The sequence below is a fragment of the Fukomys damarensis genome, unplaced genomic scaffold (assembly GCF_012274545.1).
Source record: "Fukomys damarensis isolate Sample0158 unplaced genomic scaffold, DMR_v1.0_HiC HiC_scaffold_15, whole genome shotgun sequence".
In the NCBI taxonomy this organism is placed as follows: domain Eukaryota; kingdom Metazoa; phylum Chordata; class Mammalia; order Rodentia; family Bathyergidae; genus Fukomys; species Fukomys damarensis.
The window spans coordinates 10,199,577-10,222,665 of record NW_022900927.1 but is presented as its reverse complement, the minus strand read 5'-3'; the positions used below and the strand labels follow the sequence as shown (position 1 = coordinate 10,222,665).

The 23,089-nt window shown below is 42.2% G+C and overlaps 1 protein-coding gene and 1 pseudogene across 6 annotated transcripts in view; one reads left to right on the top strand and one right to left on the bottom strand.

Moving 5' to 3' along the window:
* Tmem117 (transmembrane protein 117) overlaps positions 1-23,089 on the top strand; it is a 559,715-nt gene that overhangs the window by 26,074 nt on the left and 510,552 nt on the right. The window lies entirely within an intron of this gene.
* On the bottom strand, positions 21,872-22,781 carry LOC104856181 (annotated as a pseudogene).

Here is a 23,089-nt window from a genome sequence, read left to right as displayed (position 1 = left end):
TATATGCATATATTTTGTTTGAACCCAGGAAGTTATGGAAAGCTAACTCAAGTTCTTGAAATTGTATCTTAAGGTTTTTGAAGATTTCTTTATGTGGTCTCACCTGGTACAAGGAGGTGATCTTCCTTTTGTAGTAAAAAAAATTCTTTTTTTGTCTATGACATATTTTATTTATTCTTTCAAGGAACCAACTATTTGATTGATTCTTTTGTTCTTTTAGTCTCAACTTTATTAACCTCTACTCTGATCATCATAATTTCTTTCCTCATACTGGATATTTCTTTGTTGACCTTTTATGTTGGTCGATTTGTGAAAGTGTAGTATTGAGGTCCCCTATTAGACTTGTATTAGTATTTATCAGATTTTTTATGTCAATAGTGTTTGTTTAATGGTTAGGCATGCTGATATTTGTTACATATATGTTTATAATTGTAATCTCTTCCTGTTGAATTGTTCTCTTAATCAATATGTAGTGACTTCCTTTGTCTTTTTTGATCAGTTTTGGCATGAAATCTGTTTTATCTGAAATTAGGATAGTTACTCCTGCTTTTTTCTGGGTTCTTGTTGATTGTGATATTATTTTCTGTGCTTTGATTTTTTACCTGTGAATTTCTTTTTGAATTAACTGTGTTTCTTGCATTCTGCATACCATTGGATTTTGTTTTTTGATCAGTTCTGCCAGTCTGTAGGTGTCATTTGACTAGAGAATGAGACCATTTATGTTGACAGTTACTATTGAAGGGTCTTGATTATTTATTTTTGTTTCTGATTTCCTTATTTTTTCTTTTGCTTAGCTGCTCATCTTGCCAGGTGTAGTCATTCCTTTTGATTTATTGGAATTGTTGTCTATTTCTAGGATACTTTTGCTAATTTTTATAATGTTAGTTTGGTGCTCATGAGTTTCTTTGAAGTTCTCCTTGTCATGGAAATACCTTATTTCTCCATCAATTTTGAAGAAAGTCTTGCATGATATGTAAGTTGGGGTTGGAAGTTATCTTTTACGGCTTGAAACATTTCATTCCAAGCCCCCCTGACCGTTAAGGTTTGTGTTGAGAAGTCTACTGTAATTCTAATGGGATAACCTTTATATGTGATTGGTTGCCTTTCTCTAAGAGCTTTGAAGGTTTTATCCCTATGATGAACTTCTGGTAGCTTGAGTATAATGTTGTGTGAAGAGGTTCTCCTTTGGTCAGGGTTATATGTGTGTCTTTGTGCCTCACTTATCTATGTGCTTACTTCTTTGCCTACGTTTGGGAAGTTTTCTGCCATTATTTTTTTCAACAAGTTTTTAATGTCATTTGTGTTGTCTTCCGATTTTTCACTAATTCCAGTTATTTTTAGATTAGTCTTATTTCCTAGCAGCCGTCAGATCCATTTTTCATTTTATTTTTTTGCTTTTACGGTGTCTGAGTAGTTGGTGTTTGAAGGCATCGTTGTATGCTAGTTCTGAAATTCTGTCCTCACACTTGTCACTTCTGCTGCCCATATTTTCATTGTACTTTGTAATCTCCTAGAATTCTGATTGAAATCTCTTCATGGACTCTAATAATTTGTTAAACTCATCATTCTTGTTTTGTATGATTGTGTTTACTCTAGCTAATTTTTTGTTAGTATTTCTGAAAATTCCTGGATCATTTTATTTATTACTCCTATGATCTGTTTAGTTATATCTTCTATGATCCTGCTGAGTATCTCTTTGATTTATTTTCCAGTCTCCTCTGTTATCCTTTTGAGTATGTGGTTTATGCTGTCCTCCCCACTTTTTTCTCCTAGATTAACTTCAGAGTAGTTGGGAGTTTCAGGAGGCATTTTGTTGCATTGTCTTCTCATGTTTCTATTTTTTTGTTTATTTTGTTTGTGCTGAGGTTTTTGGATGTTTTTTGTGTAAAGACTTTATTGCAAGTATACAGATCTCTTTGATTAGTTTTGCACTGTTGTACTTTGGGTACAGCTAACCGTAGTCCTTTGCCTCAGCCCCAAGATCCAACTACCTCAGTTAATTTGGGAGGGGAGGATGCAGTGTAATTGGCCCAATGCTGAGTTCTCTGGGATTGTGCTCTAGTATTGATAATGTCACAAGTGTGAGAGCTTTCAGAGAAAACACAACTGGCAACAATTATGCAACCCTGGTAAAATCAAGCAACATGGATTTCTTCTGTGGTTTTAAGGGTGATATATAATTGGTTTTTATGGCATATGTATCACCCTTAAAACTACAGCAGAAATCGATGTTTATGCTGTGAACATTAAGATAACTCAGATATCGACTTACAGTTAATGCATACTAAATGTAACAGCTATCTATGCTAATAGTAGCAAAGAATTCAGCAGTAAATTTGTAGAGTTAATTATCTAAAGATTAATAAAGATTTATGATTATACTATTAAAGATATAGGGGTTGGGAATGGGGAAATGATGGAAAAATTTGAAACCTTAAGCTATATGACATGAGAAGGAGGAGAGAGAAGTGGGACAAAGAATGCTATTGGGCAGTGGAAGGGCGTTTATGAGATTAGGTAACGGTAACAGAAAACGTGATGTGATAATTCATAATAGCTAAATATTGGAAACTGCTTCTATACTCATCAACAGATGATGTATAAAGAAATTGTAGTATGTATATAATGGAATACTACTTGGCTATAAAGAAGGACAAATTTGAGACATTTGTAGGAAATTGGATGCATGTAGAAAATACAATGTTGAGTGAAATAAATTAGACACACAAATTTAAATCCCATAAGGTAGCTCTTATCTGAGAAAGGCAGAGTACAAACTAAGAGAAAAATAAAGGAAGGATAGAATGAGACAAGGGGATGGATCTCTTGCAGATGGAAAGGGATCCAGGGGATCAATGGTGAAGAGGTAGGGGGAGGGGATGGAGAAACAGGTAGAGTGAAGATATGCATTATACAAGGTCCTGATAACCTCAGTGAATGTGGACATTATATACCATTACATGAATTTCGAATAATGTAAATAAGAATGAAAACAGGCAAAGTAGAACTAGAAGAGGGAGGGAGAGAAGGAGGGAGGGGAAGAGAAGGTGTGTTAGTTACTTTTCTCTAATTGTTGAGACAAAACACCTGACGCCCAGAGTTAGCGGGGAAGGGTTTTATTTGGCTTATAGTTTGTAGAGGTTTCAGTCCATAATTAGTAGGCTACAAGGTAGGGCAGTAGAGGGGTAACAGTTCATGGTAGCAGAAGATAGCAGAAATAACAAAGGACCTTTTATCAGAGGAGCACCACAGAGGAGAAACAGTTCATGGTGCCCACATGGTAGCAAAAGCAACAAGGAAATTTAACAATGTCTTTTTGCTCCTTTTATCTTATTCAGTCTACTAGGATTAGAGCGGTGCTAAACCAATCACTTATGTGTACTGTTTTAGTAATTACATGCCTTTAATCCTTGCATCACTCTACAGCATCTACCCATGACTGCATGAGGCTTTAGGGGGACATCTAGACCCAAACCATAACATTCTGCCCCTGGTTCCCTAAAGACTCACGCACATCCCTTTATTCAAAAGGCATTTAGTCTATCTCTAAAACTTACCAAAGTCCTAACAGTTTCAGCATTGATGAAAATTCCAAGTCCAAAGACTCCTCTGAGATTTAAGGCAGACTTAGCTGTAAGCCCTTGTACAAATGAAAAGAAAGTTAAACACTTCCAACATTTAATGACACAAGATAGATATTACTGTTCCAAAAAAGGTACACATAGGGGGATACAAGGGAATGCGACCAAGGGAAGTCCAAAATACTACAGGACAAACATTAAGTCCTATAGTTCAGACATTAAGTCTGAGGCCATCTGTGGCAACATGTTAGCTCCAAAGGGCTTGGGTGGTTCTACCCCTTGGGTAGTTGTAGCTTCCATGGTTTCTTTCTAGGACCTGTTCTGCTCCCTCCTTGCAACTCTTCTCAGGTGATCCATGTTCCTATCTTCAAACTTCTGGGATCTCCACTGAACCTTTAGCTTCACACTCACAGCTTTACACACACTGTCTGACCTCCCAGGCCTTCTTCTGAAATCTAGATGAAAGCCTTCCTGACCCCACAACTCTTCCAGTCTATATGCACCTAAAACTAGGGCCACATGGATGATGCCAAGGTCTGCCACCAGCTGGAGCAGTAGTAGCCAGTCTTCCCTCTCTCTTGGCTGTAGGGGTTGAGTGCCCATATCACAGAGCACTCTGGATCCAATTCTGAGGTACACATTCTCCAGGCTGCTGCCATTCTGGAACATGGTACTCTGGGTCTTTCTTCTCAAAGCAAAGTCTTTCACTTTTGCAATTTTGAGGCTGCAAAAGGTGGAGTCCTGCTGCTTCTTGTGATGTCCTCAGGCCATCTTTTCTATACTTCTGTCCCTTCTCAGCAATGAGAATCTCCTCTGTTCTATCTTTGCAGTCTAAGCTTTACTGGAGCTTCCTTCTTGGCAAAACTCAAAACATTTTAAATCATTCTGTTGAGCTGTTTTGCTCTTTATTCTCAACATATATCTGGTTAAAAGCCTCCAAGAGCAGCCATGCCACTCCCTCAACATTAGACTACCTTGAAATTTCTTCCGTGGTGGGTTGTAGTGGATTAACTAGTGGTCAACTTGGAAGGCCCAGATGAATTGAATCAGCATGTTCTGGTCATGGAAGACCCATGTGAGGATTGTTGCCGATAGCATAAAAAGATAACTGGAGGGGAAGATAATGGGCTGTTGATTTTCTAGGATAAGCTTATGTCTGTTGGTTTTTCTGATGTGAGTTTGGCTGTTCTCATCAGAGAGGAGCTCAGGGCCTCAGTGTTGCTGGGAATAACTGCTGTTCTAGTTGTGCAAGCTCTGATCTTCACCATGAGTGTCACTTACTAGCTCCATTGTAGATCCTCAGCCTGGTGGCACAAATCCTACACCCCATTGATGCAAGTTTCTTTCTTTGGCAAAGGCCTTTGGACCTTCTGGGTGTGGATCCTCAATATGGACAAGCATGAGACATTGCTGCGGCTGGATTCATGGAGGACATTGCCTTGGACTTTAGGTCTTCAGCTGGACTTGTGTGGGACATTGTTGTGGGTCCAGGCCCTTAGCTGGATTCCTCGGGTCTGTAGTGTGTGGCTGGATCTCTTTCACTCCTCTGCATTTCACCTTTTGGGTGACTTATAAAATAATCCTATAAATTATGTGCTGTGTATTAAATCTGTTTCCCTTGCAAGTCTTGACAACAGAAGGGAATTAAAATAGAAGCAAGTTGTATTATGTACATGTGCCAGCTTCCCAGGATGACTATAAAATCCGTGTATTGCAAACATACACTGATAATATTAAGTTAAAAAAGAAAATAAAACTATGTGAGATATAAAATAAAAAAGTAAGAAAAACAAATGGGGAGTAAAAAATAAGAGAAAAATTAAAGGGAGAAAATTAAAAAGAAGAAGAGCAAAGAAATGAAAAAAAAAAAAAGAAGAGAGAGAGAGATAGGAAACAAGCAAAAAAGGACAAAGGAAAAATTTCTACATCCAAATAAACTGGTGAAGAAAGTGGAGAAACCAGAAAAAAGAAAAAAACCCAAGAAAAACAGCAACAGCAACCAAAAAGCAAACAACGTGTGCACTGATACAAGAAAGAAACAGAGAAATTTCTCTGTAGTTTTGAATGTAGTTTTCTTCTGGAATCTCCTGTTTTTGGACATTGCTGGAGTTAAGTCATATCTCTGCTCATACTGGTAGATAAAGAAATCAGTCAGACCCCAGGTCCATGCTGGATGCAGATGCCCGTAGGCAGTAGGATTAGGGTGTGAGCATTAATGTCATGGCTTTCATTCCAGAGCAACTCAGGCTGGGCCTGGCCTTTTGCCATGGGGAGGGGGGGAGGCCATGCCCTTCAGCTCAAACCCTTCAGGAGGCCTTTTCAGCCCACTCCATGACCTTGGCTGTCTGCAGTAGCTGTCTCTCACCTAGTCACTGTGGGAACGTAACAATAGGAGCCCTGAAGTGATGCCATCCGACAGCTGGTCTGAGTCCTGGGTTCAAACAGTCAGTCCTTCCTAGAATGGTGGTCCAACCAAGCACTCTCTTGGCAGACACTTAGACTGGAGTTACTCACCCACTGTTGCCTGTTGAAGGACTCAAGTCAGTGAAGAATCTTGCACTTTCCCTGAAGGTCACAGCACATGCTGGTCCATTCTGCCGCTGCTTTTCTCCCTGAGGCCCGCTGGAGTCCCAAGGTTTCACTCTGTCTCTGTAGCTTTGGTCTCCCTTTCCTGCCAGTCACAAGGTATGTGCTGTGGAGAAAGTGTAATATTCACTTTGAAGATGTGCTCTTAAGTCAAGATGCCTTTTATAGTTAATGGTCTATTATTTTACACACAGTAACAGCTATACTGTTGGGACTTCTCCAGTTACTGATGTTCTCAATGTAATCCTTCCCAGTAAGCTACTGATAATATGGTCAGCTCACATCCTGGCCTACTTCATGTCAAATAACCAATTTTTCAGCATAGGAAAGGAAGAATAAAATAGCAAAATATATCAGTTTTGCAAATTGTTTTCAGGAGCAACTTACACTTTTCATAACAGGAAGAAACAATTTTTTAAGCATCTAAAAATATAGAATCAAATTAGTGGTAAAAATAACATGCAGCTAAATGTATTCTTTTGTTAACTTGATGTATGGTAATTTGATTGAAATTTTGTTTTTCTGAAGGACAACACAGTGATTAAAGGAAAAAAATCACATTTGAATGTCTCAGGAATTTTAAAGCCTTGTAACATTATACAAAATCATTTTTAAAAGTTTTGTAGTTAGAGAAATAGTAAATACTTAAAAAAGTAAAATTTGTTATTGCTTACTGAAAATTATTATTGAAAGCTCTGAACAGAGAGGGTGACACAGTGACTTAATTATGGTAGGTGATCAGTTTACAAATATATATCAATGAAATACTGAAAATGTCTAGTGGAAGGAATTCCTGGAAACCTGTTCTTATAGTTGATTATCACAATTACTGACAAGTAAAGAAATTTGCCAAGCATTTTTAGATCAGAGATCTGAAAACTCTGTCAATATTATTTTAATATTCCTATATATTGTCTGTAAATACAAATGACTTTATCCAAAATATATGCTGACATTATTCTATTCTTGGAAGAGTCTCAGCATATGATCATTATTGTAAGGTTGACATTGGTCATAAATAAAGAAGTGGTAATAGATGAATAAATAAAGCAAATTTTGTGTTTTGTAAGACCTTATCCTTAAATAAGTTTAAAGAACTTTATTCAGCTTAATGAGACTGGATGATGAAATAGCAAACAGTTTCCATGGTAGTCATGAGTGTTATATGTTACGGTACACAATTCCATATGTAATTCCAGTGCTCCTCATTGGTGAGGCCAGAGGAAGTGCTATGTCACTTTGTAGCAAACTTCTATAAGTTATCCTGGGGCGAGTCTTAGACAGTTTTGCTAGCAAGTGGGACAAGTGTATTGGTGTGTGTAGCTGTCATGCAAAGAGGTGCAGTTCATGCTTCCTGCTAATTCTGGGTCTCATGTGAACTGTTTCTTTTTCATGGAGAGTTTGGATTCCAAATTGTCCTATTGAACCTGCTTGCTATATTTTTGAGGGAGCCCTTAGTTCTTTTGTCAGATATCATCAGGGTACATGGTAAACACACTCCCAGTTTAAAACATCCATTTATTCCAGCTTATCTAAGTCAACGAACTATTAATTAGTTTCTACTGCATTTGAAGTAATCTATCTCTGGGACTTTCAGTGTTGTCTTGAATAATTGAGAGTGTGTTGATACGTAGAGCCATACTTCTATTGAAACTGCTGCTAAGCCTCCAAGGGATTCCCTTCAGCAAGATTGAAAGTGATTCTAGCTGGCTAAGAAAATATTATGTGAAAGATGTAATAGATTCTGAGGCAAGGAACCTATTTCCATCAAGACAGAAGGATGATTCATATGTAAGGAATATAAATTAAAGCTTATGTCATTGTAGTGTCTCTAAGAATACTCGAAGTGCATTTTCACACTTTGTTATTTCACCAACTTTTAGTATGAAATTTTCTAAGCCTTACCTTTTATCACTTATAAAAATGAATAATACCTACCCTCAAGTCAATAAATATGTGAAGATCAACTATTTTAGGGGATATAAATTATAAATTTTTATGCTAGGCTAAGATATGATTTCTGCATCAGCATAGGTTTTGCCTCTTTATTACTTTTCATAACTTCTTGAACAATATACTATTACATGAATATACATAAGACCAATCACTTCATATAGTGATAGTATTATAGACAGCTAAGTTAGTTAAAATATTATAGGCAGTCAGACAGGGCAGGGCCCTGGAGAGAGTCAATGCAGAAGATAGAACGCATTACGACTGTGGCTGGAAGCTTCAAGCCAAGAAGAAATGAGTACACATTTCATCCACACCACAAGCCTTATTTACTATTGTCCTCATTACAGATGGGGAAATCAGGGCTCAGGAAATTAAACCAGTTGAAGGTCTGGCAGTGGGAAATGGAGCTGAAGTTAGGTCCCAGCTGTGACTGCCCTTCAGCACTGCCTTGTTCTGCCTCATACTAAATGTAGTGCTCTGACCAGACCTGCAAAGGTTCATTTTTCTTTATTTCAAGCCAGAGTTTATAGCTCCTTTTAAGTCCCTGCAAGTCCTGTGGGCTTTGAGAGCCAGTGTGGGAAAATGTAGTGCTCTCCAGACCTGCAAAGGTTCATTTTTCTTTATTTCAAGCCAGAGTTTATAGCTCCTTTTAAGTCCCTGCAAGTCCTGTGGGCTTTGAGAGCCAGTGTGGGGTCCAGAAAGTGATTGACCCAATTAACTTTTTGTTTCTGTGCACTTCATCCTTTATCTTAGCTCTGAAGTTCCTTAACCACCTCTGAGACAAAGTTCATGAAAATATCAAGAGAACAAAAGCTATTATTCCACAGAATAGAAGTTACAGGACTTTCCCTGGAAGTAGGAAAGGCAAAGTGAAACCAGAAATGGGTTTCGGATACAGAACAGGAAGAACTCAAGACACCCAACAACTCGTACAAGTGGATGTTATAAACAGTGCACAAGAAACTACCCAGACACAGGCTTCCTATGAGCTAAAAGGGTGGCTCATTCTCTCTGGGTGCAGACAGGCTGAGATCAAGAAAGAGATCAGTGTTTGGCCAGAGGAGGAGTCAAATTTTTATAGGGCTGTGAAGGAGTTTTTTTTTTTTTTGGAAGGGGGTTTTAATTCTAAGTAATCTGGGGTGGAATGTTTGGAGTTCAGGAAGCCAGGACAGTCAGTGCAGGTGTGTAAATAATATTGGACTTTTCGGTGCTGGGGAGATTTCATATCCTGTCCTAAATTTTCTTTATGGACATCTGTTATGGTTAGTGAGGATAGCATCTCCCTTTAGTGGTTTCCTGTTGTTAGTTGAGGATGGCATGTTTGCTGAGAGGGTCTCAGTCAGGTCAGGAACCACAGAGGCCTAGATGGAAATAGGCAAGGGTTTCCTTTTCAAATTTGATGCATATTTCATTCATCAAATGCTTATTCAACACAAATTGAGTAGCAGGATATATTGAAATTTGGAAGAATTAGCATTGTAATCTGTTATTTTGTTGTTGTTTTTTGGTTTAGTTTCGTGTTTATAGGTAAGGTCTCATTATGTAGCTCAGGCTGGCCTGGAACCACAGTGATCCTCCTGCCTCAGCCTCCTGAGTATTGGGATTACAGGCACGTGCCACCAATCTGTTAAATAGTTTAGTCTTAGTAGAGTTTTCCAGCTTTTAAATTTATTCTGCATATACATTTAGCACAGTATCTAGGTTCTTAGGAAATACATATGTGAGCACAGTTGACAGGTCTTCCTCACAGTGGGTACGTTTTAGAGGGCCGTGGGAGGCACAACAGACAAGTTGTAAATACCAATTCCTAGAGCCTGTCATTTTGGACTAAGCCCCTCTTCGGGACCCCAAAAGACCAGCCTAAAACTCAAAATGGAGTCACTCATGCTAAAGTCCCTCCTCACCAAAACAAGATCAAGGTATTGTCTGATCTTCTGAGAAATCAAAAGAGATAAAAAAGCAAACTTCTGAAACAGGCCACTTTCACCTGGCATAATAGTGAAATTCCCTCTGCTTTAATCCCTACCAAAAGATGATGCTAACCAGTCACTTTTTTTCTATTGTTAAGTCTTCCTGTCCTTGCCTTACAAGGAAAGTAACTTTGAAAAGATCAACCTGCTTTTTGTTCTTTGTTTCTGCTTTCTTCAGCATCCCCCTCCTCCCCTTTTCCTTATAAAACCAACCTCTTCTTCTGGGCCAGCAGAGCACTTATTCTGTGTGTAGTGTCACATGTCTGTACTCCCAGCATTCAGGGAGGCTGAGACGGGAGGATCACAAGTTTGAGCACAGCTTGGGCAATTTAGTGATGTAGTGAGACCCTGTCTCAAAAGAGAATAAAAAGTGTTGGGAATGTAACTTACTGTGGTTGGGGGGTGGGGTGGATATCTTAATTCTAGAATCATAAATAAAACCAATTAAGGTCTTTATAAATTTGTTATAATTCCTTGATATAATGAATTCATGTATACCTAAGTACATTAGATTATTTATTAGAAAGCTAAGAGTGCTACAGAAAAGTATAGAGCCAAGCTTGGTAGCACACACCTGCAAGCCCAGCACTCTGGGAAGTTGAGGCAGGAGGATCACTATTGAACTATTGTTCAAGATCAGCTTGGGCCACACAGTGAGTTTGAGGCCAGCCTGAACTAAACAGTGAAATCTTGTCTCAAAACAAAACAAAACTGGGCTGGGGCTTTAGCTCAGTGGCACTGTGTCTGCCTTGCAAGCACAAGGTCCTGAGTTTGATCCCTTGTACCAAAACAAAACAAGAAAAATATAGAACAAAGTAAAGCTGAATGAGAGTGTTCAGGGAAGAGATCTCAGGCAGAGTTAGTTTTGTTGTTATTTATTTTGTTTTTTTTCCTAGTACAGGGGTTCCAACTCAGGACCTTGCACTTGCGAGGCAAGCGCAGTGTCATTGAGCTAAATCCCCAGCCCATGCAGGGTTATTTTAAATGTGTGAGATTTGAACAAAGATTTGAAGGTCATGAGGGGTTAAGAGGGCTTGGCCTGGGAGAAGAGTAGTCCCAGAACAGCCATCAATGGAATAACCACCCCCCACCTCCAGCAAGAGGGAGCTGTTAGTGTTCCTGAAAGGAAGAGGAAGGAGGCCAAGGGCCTGGAAAAGATGAATAGTGGGGCTGAATGAACAGTGGTAGAGACTTACCTAGCATGCCTTGGGTTCAGTCCCCAGCAGCGCGCGCGCGCGCGCATGCGCGCGCGCGCACACACACACACACACACACACACACACACACACACACAGCTGAAGTTGGAGAGGAAGCCAGGTTTTTGTTTTTGTTTTTTAATTCAGTACTGGAGATTGAGCCTAGGGCCTTTACACTGAGTTACATCTCCAGCCACCCCTTTTGGAACAGGATTGCCATAAATCATAAATTGCTAATTTGCCTAGCCTGGGTTCAGATTTGCAATCCTGCTTCAGCCCTCTGGAGTTCTGGGGTTACAGATATGCACCACCACACCTCGCTGGAAGCCAGATTTTATAGCTCCTTCTAAGTCCCTGCAAGCCCTGTGGCTTTTACTCCCACTTTGGGAGTCAGTGTGGGGTTCAGAAAGAGAAGTGGTATGACCTGATTAACTTTTTAAAAAGCTCACTTGTCATTGTACTGAGAACAGATTATGGGAAGGCACGGGTGACATTCATGGCAATAACCCATTAGAGAGACGATGAAGATTCAGTCCAAAGTAGTAGCAGAGGAGGCAGAAAAAGTGGTTGGAGTTGGACGCATACTGAAGATAAAACCTAAATTATTTCCTTAAGATTCTCTTGTGAGTGTTCTTGAGGAAAAGATGAAGGGTCACTCTGTACAGTTTTTACCCTTGGTAAGAGACAGATTTGCCACTGACAGATGCAAAAGGTCAGAACGGGGTTGCTGGAGAGGAGGCAGCGGTATCAAGGCTGCTTCTGGTTGTGTTCGGTCCTGTGGAGGCAGCAATGAACAGTACACAGATAGCTGGGTATGAGAGTCTGGATTTCAAGGAAGAGGGGTCTGAGGTAGAGATTCACATTTCAGTAGCATTCTAGAGGCCTCAGGACACTGGATGAGATCAAAGGAGTGAGTAGTAAGCACAGAGCTAGAGGAGATGAAGACAAGGGCTGAGCTCCAGGAGCAGCGACAGAACTAGTGCTGGACACCGAGAAGGACCCGCTGTGGAGCAGTCCTGGGCGGAGACATGATGAGCAGGGTCGAAAGTGCTGGGAGGTCAAGTGAGATGCAGACTCAAAGTTGACTGCTGGATTTAGCCAGAGGGAGGACACGGACCTTGATAACAGTTCATTTTGGCAATTTAGAAAATAATGAGCAGGGCTGAGGTGTAGCTCAGTGGTACAGCACTTGCTTAGAGTGCCTGAGGCCACGGGTTCAATCCTAGCAGTGATAACAACAAAACATGTATTTTTAGATTCTGTTTTCATACAATTCCATTAAGAAAATATCTTTTGCTTTCTCACTTCCTACTCCTTGTATCCATGTGAACAATTCCAAGGCAGCACAAGGTATCTAGAACTTAGTAGTTCTGATGACCTTGGTTTGGATTCTAGCATTTACTTGGCTTCTAGCTATGGGTTGTTGGCAAAGTTTCTTAATAACTCTCTTCTCTTATAAAATGGGAAAACAACTCATAAGTGACACATTATTGAGAGGATTAAATGACATAAGTAATGTGCAGCAGCTAGGCAGTGCTTGCCACATACGAAGCACTGAGAAGTACTAGTAGCTGTAACTGCTAGAGGTGGTGTGGACAATATTAGAGATAATACTTTATCCCTTGAATTTTAAAATCATTTTAAGCATTGGGATCCACACAGTATTTAAATTTGCTGCCCCCTGCTGGAATTTTTGGAGGAAGACCTCCTGGGTGTGCAGTTAAAATGTTAATCTTTATATGAGCACGTTATGAGTCTAAGCATTACTGAGGAGAGGCAGGAACAACTGAAATTTTCCAGAACTCACCAAAAACCTATTGAGTTACCAACAGGGAGAGATGTGGTCAGTGCCCTGCCATGTTGAGCTTTATAGCTTTGGATGGGGATTTCTCTTCTCAGACTCCGGGTTCCACAGGTGCCATAGGTGAGGATTGGACAGGATCTTCTCTGAGGCCTCCTCCAGCTCTAACATTTTGTGATGCTTGGACTCGTGGTTTCTGTGGGCCATGTGAACCATACAAAAGCCAAGATGAAAATGTGTTATTCAGTCAAGGTCTCATAACAATAACCACTACATTACAGAATACTTTCATATGGGGCTTTTGCTGGAGCTTTACAGTGTTTCAGGGGAAGAAGGGTTGTATATCTACCCTGATTCAGGAGAACCTTGACTTTAAGTAGCTATCCCATAGAACGTCCACATAGCACACCAATAAATAGAGAGGAACTGGGCATGGTCATAGGTGCCTTTAGCCCCAGCTACTTGGGAGGCTGACATGGTAGGATCGCTTAAGCCCAAGAGTTTGAAGCCAGCCTGGGCAACAGACCACTCAACTTCAAAAATAACTGGGCACAGTGGTGCATACCCATAATCCCAGCTACTGAGGAGGCATAGGCAGGATGATTGCAAATTTGAAGGTTGTAGTTTAGCAATACTCTTGTGTAAAAAAAAAGAATAAAGAATAGCACTGAGGATGTAGCTCAGTGGTGGACTGTTTGCCTGGGTCCAATCCCTAGTACTGCCACTAAAAAAAAGAATTTGGGTAAGACCAAGCCTTATGCCTTTTTTTTCCTACTCTAACTGCTATTTTCCGTGCTAGGATACTAGTGATATAAAAGAATTTGTTTAGTTATAAATTACATATTACAAATAAGTAATAGTCTAGGTATATTTTTGTGTATAGGTATAGGTATATAGCAATTTAAAAAATTATTTGTTTGAGATAGGGTCTCACTTTGTAGCCCAGGATAGACTTACACTTGCCGTCCTCCTGCCTCAGCCTCCCTAGGGCTGGGATTATAGATGAGCACCACCATGCCTAGCTAAGAAAGGTAGTATTTATTGGCTGTGGGAAATAAGGTCCTGAGACTTGAAATAATTTACCTCAGGCCCAAAGTGGAAGAACTCAGAGTAAATGCTGTGTCAGTCAGCTTCCCATCACTGTGACAAAATAGCCGAGATAACTTTTAGAGGAAAGATGTATTGTGGCTTACTGCTTCAGAGGTTTCAGTCCAGGCTCACTTGGACTCTGCTGTTTCTGAACCTGTAGTGAAGCAGAGAATCATGACAGAGGGTGCGGTGGAGGAGAGCTGCCAATGTCATGGTGGCCAGAAGCAGGGTGGGGTGGGGTGTGGGCGGGGAGTGGGGGAGCAAGTCAAAGAGGAAGGGCCAGGCAGGAACAAGGTACGCCTATCAAAGCCACCCTGCTAGTAGCCTTCCTTCTACTAGGCCTCCTTTCCGACAGCCCTTCAGCTGCAGACTCATGATGGGCCCTTCCATTCATGAGGCTGGGGCCCTCCCGAGCCATCTCAGCGCATCGCTGCACTGGGGACCAAGCCTACGACACTGGAGCCTTTTCGGGGATGCTTCGCATCCAATCCATAACATTACCTAAAACCACTTCTAGGTCCTTGCTTAGCCTGTTACTGGCTCCAGTACACAGAGAAAGCATGTCCCAGAAAAGATATCCATTGAGTGTGTCCTCTTAAGATGGTTACTACTAATGCAATAAGAAAAAGATGGAAAGAAAAGAAAAGAAAAAGTTGGTCTGTAGTCCCAGCTATTTGGGAGTCTGAGGGAGAAAGAGTTTATGTTCAGGGCTGAGTCTGGTCTACATAGGTAGACCCTGCTTTAAACACTATCCCATCCTGCCCCACCACAAAAGAAAAGGATCTCCACAGGACATTTAGGACTCTACAGTTAAATTCAGCATACTTCTTTAAAAAATATATATTTTTATAGGTAGCACTTGCCTGTAATCTCAGCTCCTGGCAGGCTGAAGCAGGAGTATGGTGAGTTCAAGTGTAAAGTGGGCTAAAGAGCAAGGTTCTATTTCAAAAATAAATAAATCAATATTAGGTATAAATAAGACACTTTTTTTCTTCTGCAGTGCTGGAGTTTAAGCCCCAGGATCTAGCGCATAGTAGGCAAGTGCTGTACCACTGAGGTACACCTCTAGCCCTTACGATAAGCATTTTTAAAATTTATGCATTTCAAGGCAGTTTGCTTGTTCTTTTTACCCCATGTAAATGTAGAGTAGGATGGCATTATTTTCTAGATGATATGTTCTTTTCTGTTATAGAAGAAATAATCCTGGAGGGGGTGAAGGGAAGGCAGGGAGGAGTATGGGAAAAAACGAGAACAAAGACCTGTCATGTAAAGGTACAAGATCCCAATGGTGAATGTAACTGTACTGTATACCTAAAAAGTACCAATAAACTCAATGAAAAAAAAAAAGAAGAAATAATCCTTAGGTTCCTTAACTTTCACTTGTGCTTTTTCGTTCCACAAATGTTTCCAGCCTTTTTAACTATCTTACAAATTCTTTCAGAGTTCTCTTCCTCCCTGATCTGAGTAGTGTTTTGGACCACTTCTCTTTCTTTATTTTTTATTTTTTAGTACTGGGGAATCGAACTCTGGTCCTTGAGTTTGTGAGGCAGGCAGTGGAACCACTGAGCTAAATCCCTGGCCCCTACTTCCCCTTCTTTCACCAGGAATTTGTGTGCACCGTGTGGGCTGCATTCTGGGAGATCACCACAGAAGATGAGATTTCATCTCTGAAATGTCACTTTTCTTTCCAATGAGATGTCACTGGGGCATTCTCATCTCCTCTCCCTCCTTTCGATCATTACTGGGAATTGAACCCAGAGCCTTCACACTGAACTTAGTCCCCAGCCCCACTCCTTTTTCTCCCCAAAACTTAAGACAGGGTCTCATTAAGTCACTAGGTTGCCCAGGCTGTGCTCAAACTTGTGATCCTCTTGCCTCAGCCTCCCAGAGTGCTGGACTTACATCCATGGGCCACCTTGCCCAGCTTGTTCTGATATTCTCTGCGTTCCCTAAAAATACGGTGCTTTGGAATCATGTCTTCATAGTGGCCAACTGAAACAGCCGAGCAGGCTACATGTGCCCTTTGTTGTGTTGCTACAGCCAGGCCTTCTTATGTAATTTCTTTCTACTCTTTCCTGAATTAGTAACTGTTCCTTTGATGAGCCCCCTCTTCATCCCTTTAGGATACACAGGTAAGATTCTCTTGCAAAAAATTCACATTCTCTGTTACACTTGATCTTAGCCAAAAGGCCGAGAAGCGATGACATTCTCTGTTATCTGCATTATTATTCTGGCAAGTAGCCTGGAGTCTGGAAATTTTTTCTGTTAATAGCAGTGGTTTATCTAATAATTCTTTTTATTCATAAATCTCTCAAAGTAGAAGGCCATAGAGGGTTTTATGTGATTTTAACTTCTTGCCACTAGTAGAGACAGTGGGGGTGTTAGTCAGCTTTCTGTCACTATGACAACATACCTGAGAAGGCAACTTAAAGAGGTGAAGGTATATTTAGCTCAGTGTTTTGGAGGTGCCGGTTCCTGGTTGGCTGCTCCACAGGTTTGGGCCTGAGGTGAGGCAGCACCATCACAGCAGAAGGGTGGGGGCAGAAGAGCTGCTCACTTCATGACCACCAGAAGCAGAGAGGGAAAGAGTTAGAGAGAGGGAGGGCTGGGGACAAGGACATACCCTGGTTTATGCCCTCAGTGACCTCCTTCCTTCAGCTGAATCCTACCTTGCAACAGCATGTTCAGCTATGAGCTCATCGGTGGATGGATCCATAGGTTAGTTCCCCAAGATCTAATCACCTTCCAAATCTCTACCTCTGAACATAGGAGCCTTTGGCAGGCTTTTCTGTTTGTTTCTTGGTATTTTGAGATAAGGTCTTGCGATATAGCCCAGGCTGGCCTCCTAAGTTCTGGGATTACAGGTATGCACATTTCATCCAGCCTGGGGGATGTTTTTTATCCAAACCATAACAGGGTGTTCCTTAGGGACTCTGAATCTCAGGATGTGCTTTCTCCATTCACCTTTCTGGCTGTCTCTCTAGTTGGCCCCCGCCTGCTGCTCCCAAGATATTATTTTCTTTCTTCTTTTTTCTATACATTTGTTGGTGGTTTTTGTTTTGTTTTTAGTTTGTGTAGTTTTACCCTTTAGTTTGTTTCAGCTTCTTTTTTTTAAAAAACTTTGTTTTTTGTTTTTGGAGACAATATAAGGAAATATCAGTGTGTGTATTATGCACAGTTAGGAAACAAGTCTCCTATTAGCCAGGTAGTTAAATTTGGCTGAAACATTCAGCCTGTTCCAAGCCTGTTTCTCTGCGTCCTAGGTCAGTGGCTCTCCCTTTTGTCCTAGTCCCCCTCCTCACTGGTTTGCTGGGGTCTGCTGGATTTCACTGTGAGGTTTTCAGGAAGCCTGCAGGCCAACAGGGTATTGCGTCAGTGGCTTGAAATCAGCAGTGGTGGATTTTTTTTTAATGTTTTGTTTTGCTTTTTTGTTTTTGGTGGCAAGGTGGTGGGATGCTGGGAATCAAACACCAGGCCTCCTGAATGCTAAACATGTGATCTATTACTGAGTTACTCCACCAGCCTATTGATTGTGGATGTGTTTACATTATAAGAAGTTGATGAGTGCTACAAATTAGGTTCCCATGCCTATAGACACAGGAACAACTCTGAAAAGCTTTTTTTGTAGAAAGAAATCTGTATCTATCCACATCATTAAACAGAAGTAAAGGCAGGGGCTTTTCCGATAGTGCCCTTCTGCCCAGGAAACTTCTTTTTACTTGAAGAAGAGATTGAGGGCCTGACACCTTGCCCAGACAGAGATGACCACAGGTGGCTTTCCTGAGAGACTGTGTCTGGATAACTAGACAACACTTACTCGCTGTGCACCTCCTCCCCCAGTCTTCCACAGCCAGTGTCACCTACCTTCCACCAGAAGCTCAGGCCCCCACCCTTCGTTGAGCTGTATGTAAGGTTCAGCCACTTTGCTCCTCTCTGAGTCTCACATTTTGAGTATGGCTTCTGTGCTTTTATGTATATTAATACATTTTTATATTTTTTCTGTCGATATATTGTCAGTTTATCTCATAGAACAGATTATAGAACTTTCCAAAGTAGAAAAGTAAATGGAAAACTTAGCTACAGCTAGCACACTACTGCCCTTACTTCCACACACTTCCAAGTCAGGCATTTATCTCTTCTTTTGGTGCTTACATGAAAAGGCCTTTTTGTTCTCAAGCCTGGTTCATTCCTTGGTGTTAATGGTTTGTATCTACACATCCCCAAAGGGACAGGTGGGCTTTTGGAAGGAGACTGAATCGTGGGAACGACATAGCTGGCTTGCTGCCAGGAGGCAGAGTCTGGCAGTAAGAAGAGGAGGATCACTGGGTCACTGGGAATGGCATATATGGTCCTCAGCTCCTTCCTCCTTTCACCGCTCCCTGGCCACTACAATGGGAACAGCTTTTCCTCTGCCAGACCCCTTTGTCATGCTTTTCTGCCTTGAAGCCGGCCAAACATGTACTGAAATGCGAGCCAAAATATGCCTCTCCTTCTTTAATTTGTGAGTATTGAGTATTGTGTGTCATCAATAAGGGAAAGTGACTAAGATAGATTTTGGTAGTAGGAGTGGAATCACTGCTGTGAATACTCCCAGCCATGTGGTTCAGAGCCTTTGCAACTGGTGTGTGGAAGGAGTTTGGAAATGTGTGGAGAGGCCAGCTAGGGAAGCCCTAGAATGCTGTAAGCTGAGCTTGATGTGTGATGCTAGTCAGAGCCCAGAAGACCAGAACACTGGCAGAAATGCAGATGGTAAAGGCCAGGCTCAGGAGGTGTCATTTGGGAAGAAGGGCCCTGGGAGTGCACTGACCTCGGGCAGGAGGTTGCTGTTCTCCTTTTCAGTGGCTGTGCCCCCTCCAGTGCTCCAGAGGGCAGCTGGCTTCTGTAGGCCTCAAGACCCTGGCCTGGTGAGGCTGCCAAGAACACCCGATGACCCTCCCTGGGGCTGCACAGAGGTCACCATGGAGTCAGTGTCTGGGGTCACATTTCACTTCCCCTGTTTGCTCTGCAGCCAGCTCTGGCAAGGATATAACAACATCCCTCACAGGGTGAGGGTCATGTGAAGAAAAGGAGACACTGAAATTATGATTGCATCCTTTCCACCAACAGCCCTACTCAGGGTTGCCACACAACCTTCCAGAAGTCCAAGCTCACTCCAACCTGGATTTTTAGGGTTTCAAATTAAAAAAAAAATTATTTTCCAACCCACTTGGTGACCCCTGGCCTGATCGATCCCCGTGGGTGCACAGTCATTTGCCAGGCAGGCAGGCTGTGTCCTGCCCCCCACGCCAGCTCCAAACAGCCCTGCCTGAGGCCAGATCCCCTCCATGGCCGGCAGCCTCTGAGCCAATCTAAGCCCTCTCTGAGCAGCCAGAATCTGGACCCACAGCCAACCCCAAGAGCCAGCACCTTCTCAGGCTGTGTCCATTTGTCCCCCATCAGCCTCCGCCTCCTCCACAGTTAGAGTCCAGAATTTCCCTTTGTGCTCAAGGGCATATCAGGTGATTGTCAGCCACAAAGTGATGGTTTCCACCTTGGGGTCCATTTGTTTTTGCTGCAGGCTCTCTTCTATTCACTCTCGCATCCACACAGGAGGAGAAATCATCTTTTCAAGGACAGATCCCTTCCCAGCCACAGGCACTTTGCTCATCTAATTCCCCAGGCTTTACTCTACGGGAATATATTTTTCTCAGCCAAACTCTTCTTTCACCTCACACCATTGTGGCTATTGAAAGCTTTCAACTCTTTCCACATCTTGGCACACTTATAAAATAAGTGTCATCAGTAAAGTAAGGCTTACTAAAGAAGTTGGAGAGGGCTGCTCCTGGACAGGGACTTCAGGCTGTCTGGGTCATTCTGAATGATCACAAGTGCAAGATCAGAGCTTGATCCCTGGTACAAAAAACAAACAAATAAACAATCCAAAAACACAAAAACAAAAACAAAAACAAAGCACACACACACACCCTTTCAGATATAGTGGGCTGTCACGTTCAGCTGCCCCTTTGGGACTTGACCACTCCTTCTCATATGCACTTGCGCTGTGGCTAATGGACCTCCTGGTTGGGGGACTCCAGGACCCTCTCTGGTGGGCTGGCTGCCTCTCCAAGGTTCTCGTCCCAGCCCTCACCCTACCCTCAGCTGCAGGAAGAGCCCCACCCAAATGATAAGTATCAAGAGGTTAATTTGTGCTTAGGGGTAGGGCTCAGCAGGGACCATAAAAGCCAGATGTTTTCATAGGAATCCTATGAAAAATGTCCTGAGCACATAGTTGATTCCAGGCCATAAAAGTTTGCCACTCTATGCTTATAAGTGTCATTTTTCATGGAACAATTAAAGAAATGTTTTTGGTGGCACTGGTGATTGAATCCAGGGTGTGCTGAGCTATAGCCCCGGCTCCCTTTTGATGGTAAGGGGTACAAAAATCACCAGTGGGAGAAATGGTAACACGTAAGTCGTGGAGCAGGTGAACGCGTCCCTGCACTGTTGGGCGTACTCACCCAGGCAGCAGGCAGCATCAACACCTCCCTCCCTCACTGTCCTCTGGCCCTGCTCTCATCAAGCTCTCTGCCAGCCACGGCCGTGCCTCAGCCCTCTGCACTCTAGACTCTCACTGCTTCCAACGGAGCTTCGCTGTAGGTTCACATTAGGGAACTCTGCTCCCCAGTCTCTCCTACACACACATTCGATTTTCCTTACTTCAAATGCTCCATAACATATATTGGGTCAAGTACCGTATCCAGCTGTGACTGTTGTTTTCTGTCAGCCAGCTCTGCTTTCTGTGAACAGTAACTCTTTCAGTGCAGTATTTGACAGTAGGGATAAGCAACATTAACAAGCCCTTCTCACATAACTAATAAAATGTATTAGAAGCCCACCCCGGGCCTAGAGAATCAGAATTTGTACTTTAATACCAACAGGTTATTCTCATCTATATTTTAGTTCAAGTACTGACTCAATGGATCTCAGCTACCAAATAATTTTGTCACCACTCCTCAATTTAGTTCTAAATGAAACAAACCTGGGAGCAGAGGATCGCACACAGGTACTTGAAATGTTGAATAGCCACCAGGTGGCTCATTTTAGTGGTGCCCACCTGTCATCCAAGCTACTTGCGAAGCCGAGGCAGGAGGATAGCAAAGTTTAAGACCAGCCTGGGCAATTTAAGAATGTCTCATCTTTAAAAAGAAGGCTCAGGGTACCTAGTGCCTCCTGGGTTCAGTCTCCAGTAGTGATTTAGCAAGACCTTATCTCAATATTTAAAAACAAAAATAACTTTTTTAGGGGTTGGGGATGTAGTTCAGTGCAAAGGTCCTCTATTTAATCCCCAATTAACAAACAACCAGGTGGCTCATGAACCATCTCAATTGGTCTTTGTGGGTCACGTATCTACAGTGATTGAGAAGCTGGATTGACATGAGAATGCAAACATTTTTATTGACAGTTTAGGGCTTAAACAATTCTGCAGAGCAGAAAAAAATGCATAGAGTAAGACAGTGGAGTGTAAAATTGCAGCAGACAGGCCAGGTGTGGTGGTGCATGCCTGTAATCCCAGCACTCAGGAGGCTGAGGCAGGAGGATCACTGTGAGTTTGAGACTAACCTGGGCTACATAGTGAGTTCCAGTTCAGTCTCAACTACATAGTGAGACCCTGTCTCAAAAAATAAAAATAAAAAAAAAATTGCAGCAGACAGATTAATACTCTTCATATTCATCCAGTCTATCAGCACTATCTGCTCGAATCTCTTCATAATCCATCTTTAGGGCAGCCATGTCCTCCTGGGCCTCAGAAAACTCCCCTTCCTCCATCTCTTCACCCACGTACCAGTGAACAAAGGCATGCTTGGCATACATCAGCTCAAACTTGTGGTCCAAGCAAGCAATGGCTGTGGTGTTGCTCAGCATGCACACAGCCCGCTGTACCTTGGCCAGGTCTCCACCAGGCACCACAGTGGGAGGCTGGTAATTAATGCCGACCTTGAAGCCAGTGGGACACCAGTCCACAAACTGGATGGTACGCTTGGTCTTGATGGTGGCGATGGCAGCATTGACATCTTTGGGGACCACGTCACCACGGTACAACAGGCAGCAAGCCATGTATTTACCATGGCGAGGGTCACATTTCACCATCTGGTTGGCTGGCTCAAAGCAGGCATTGGTGATCTCTGCTACAGAAAGCTGTTCATAGTAGGCTTTCTCAGCAGAGATGACAGGGGCACATGTGGCCAGAGGGTAGTAAATGCGGGGATAGGGCACCAGGTTGGTCTGGAATTCTGTCAGACCCACATTCAGGGCTCCATCAAATCTGAGGGAAGCAGTGATGGAAGACACAATTTGACCAGTCAACCTATTCAGGTTAGTGTAGGTTGGGTGCTCAATATCGAGGTTTCTACGACAGATGTCATAGATGGCCTCATTGTCTACCATGAAAGTACAATCAGAGTACTCCAGGGTGGTGTGGGTGGTGAGGATGGAGTTGTAGGGCTCGACTACAGCTGTGGAAACCTGGGGTCTGGGTAAATGGAGAACTCCAGCTTGGACTTCTTGTTGTAGTCTACAGAGAGATGCTCCATCAGCAGGGAGGTGAACCCAGAGCCAGTTCCCCCACCAGAGCTGTGGAAAACCAAGAAGCCCTGTAGACTTGTGCACTGGTCAGACTGCAAAGAAAAGTTAACTGTAGTATTGAGACATTTGGTGAAAGCTGTAATAGACCTCTAGTAAATTCATCATTAAACAAATTTTAAAACTTTTAAATAGAATTTGCTAAGAAAGCAGTTATAAGAGCTTCTAAGTGCTATTCAAAAGAACTTTCTCCATTAACTCCTTGGGCTGGAGATTCCTAAAAAAAGGCTATTTTAAAAATGAACTTTCATTTTCTCAGGTGGAGCTCATGTGCTCTGCAGTCGTACAGGG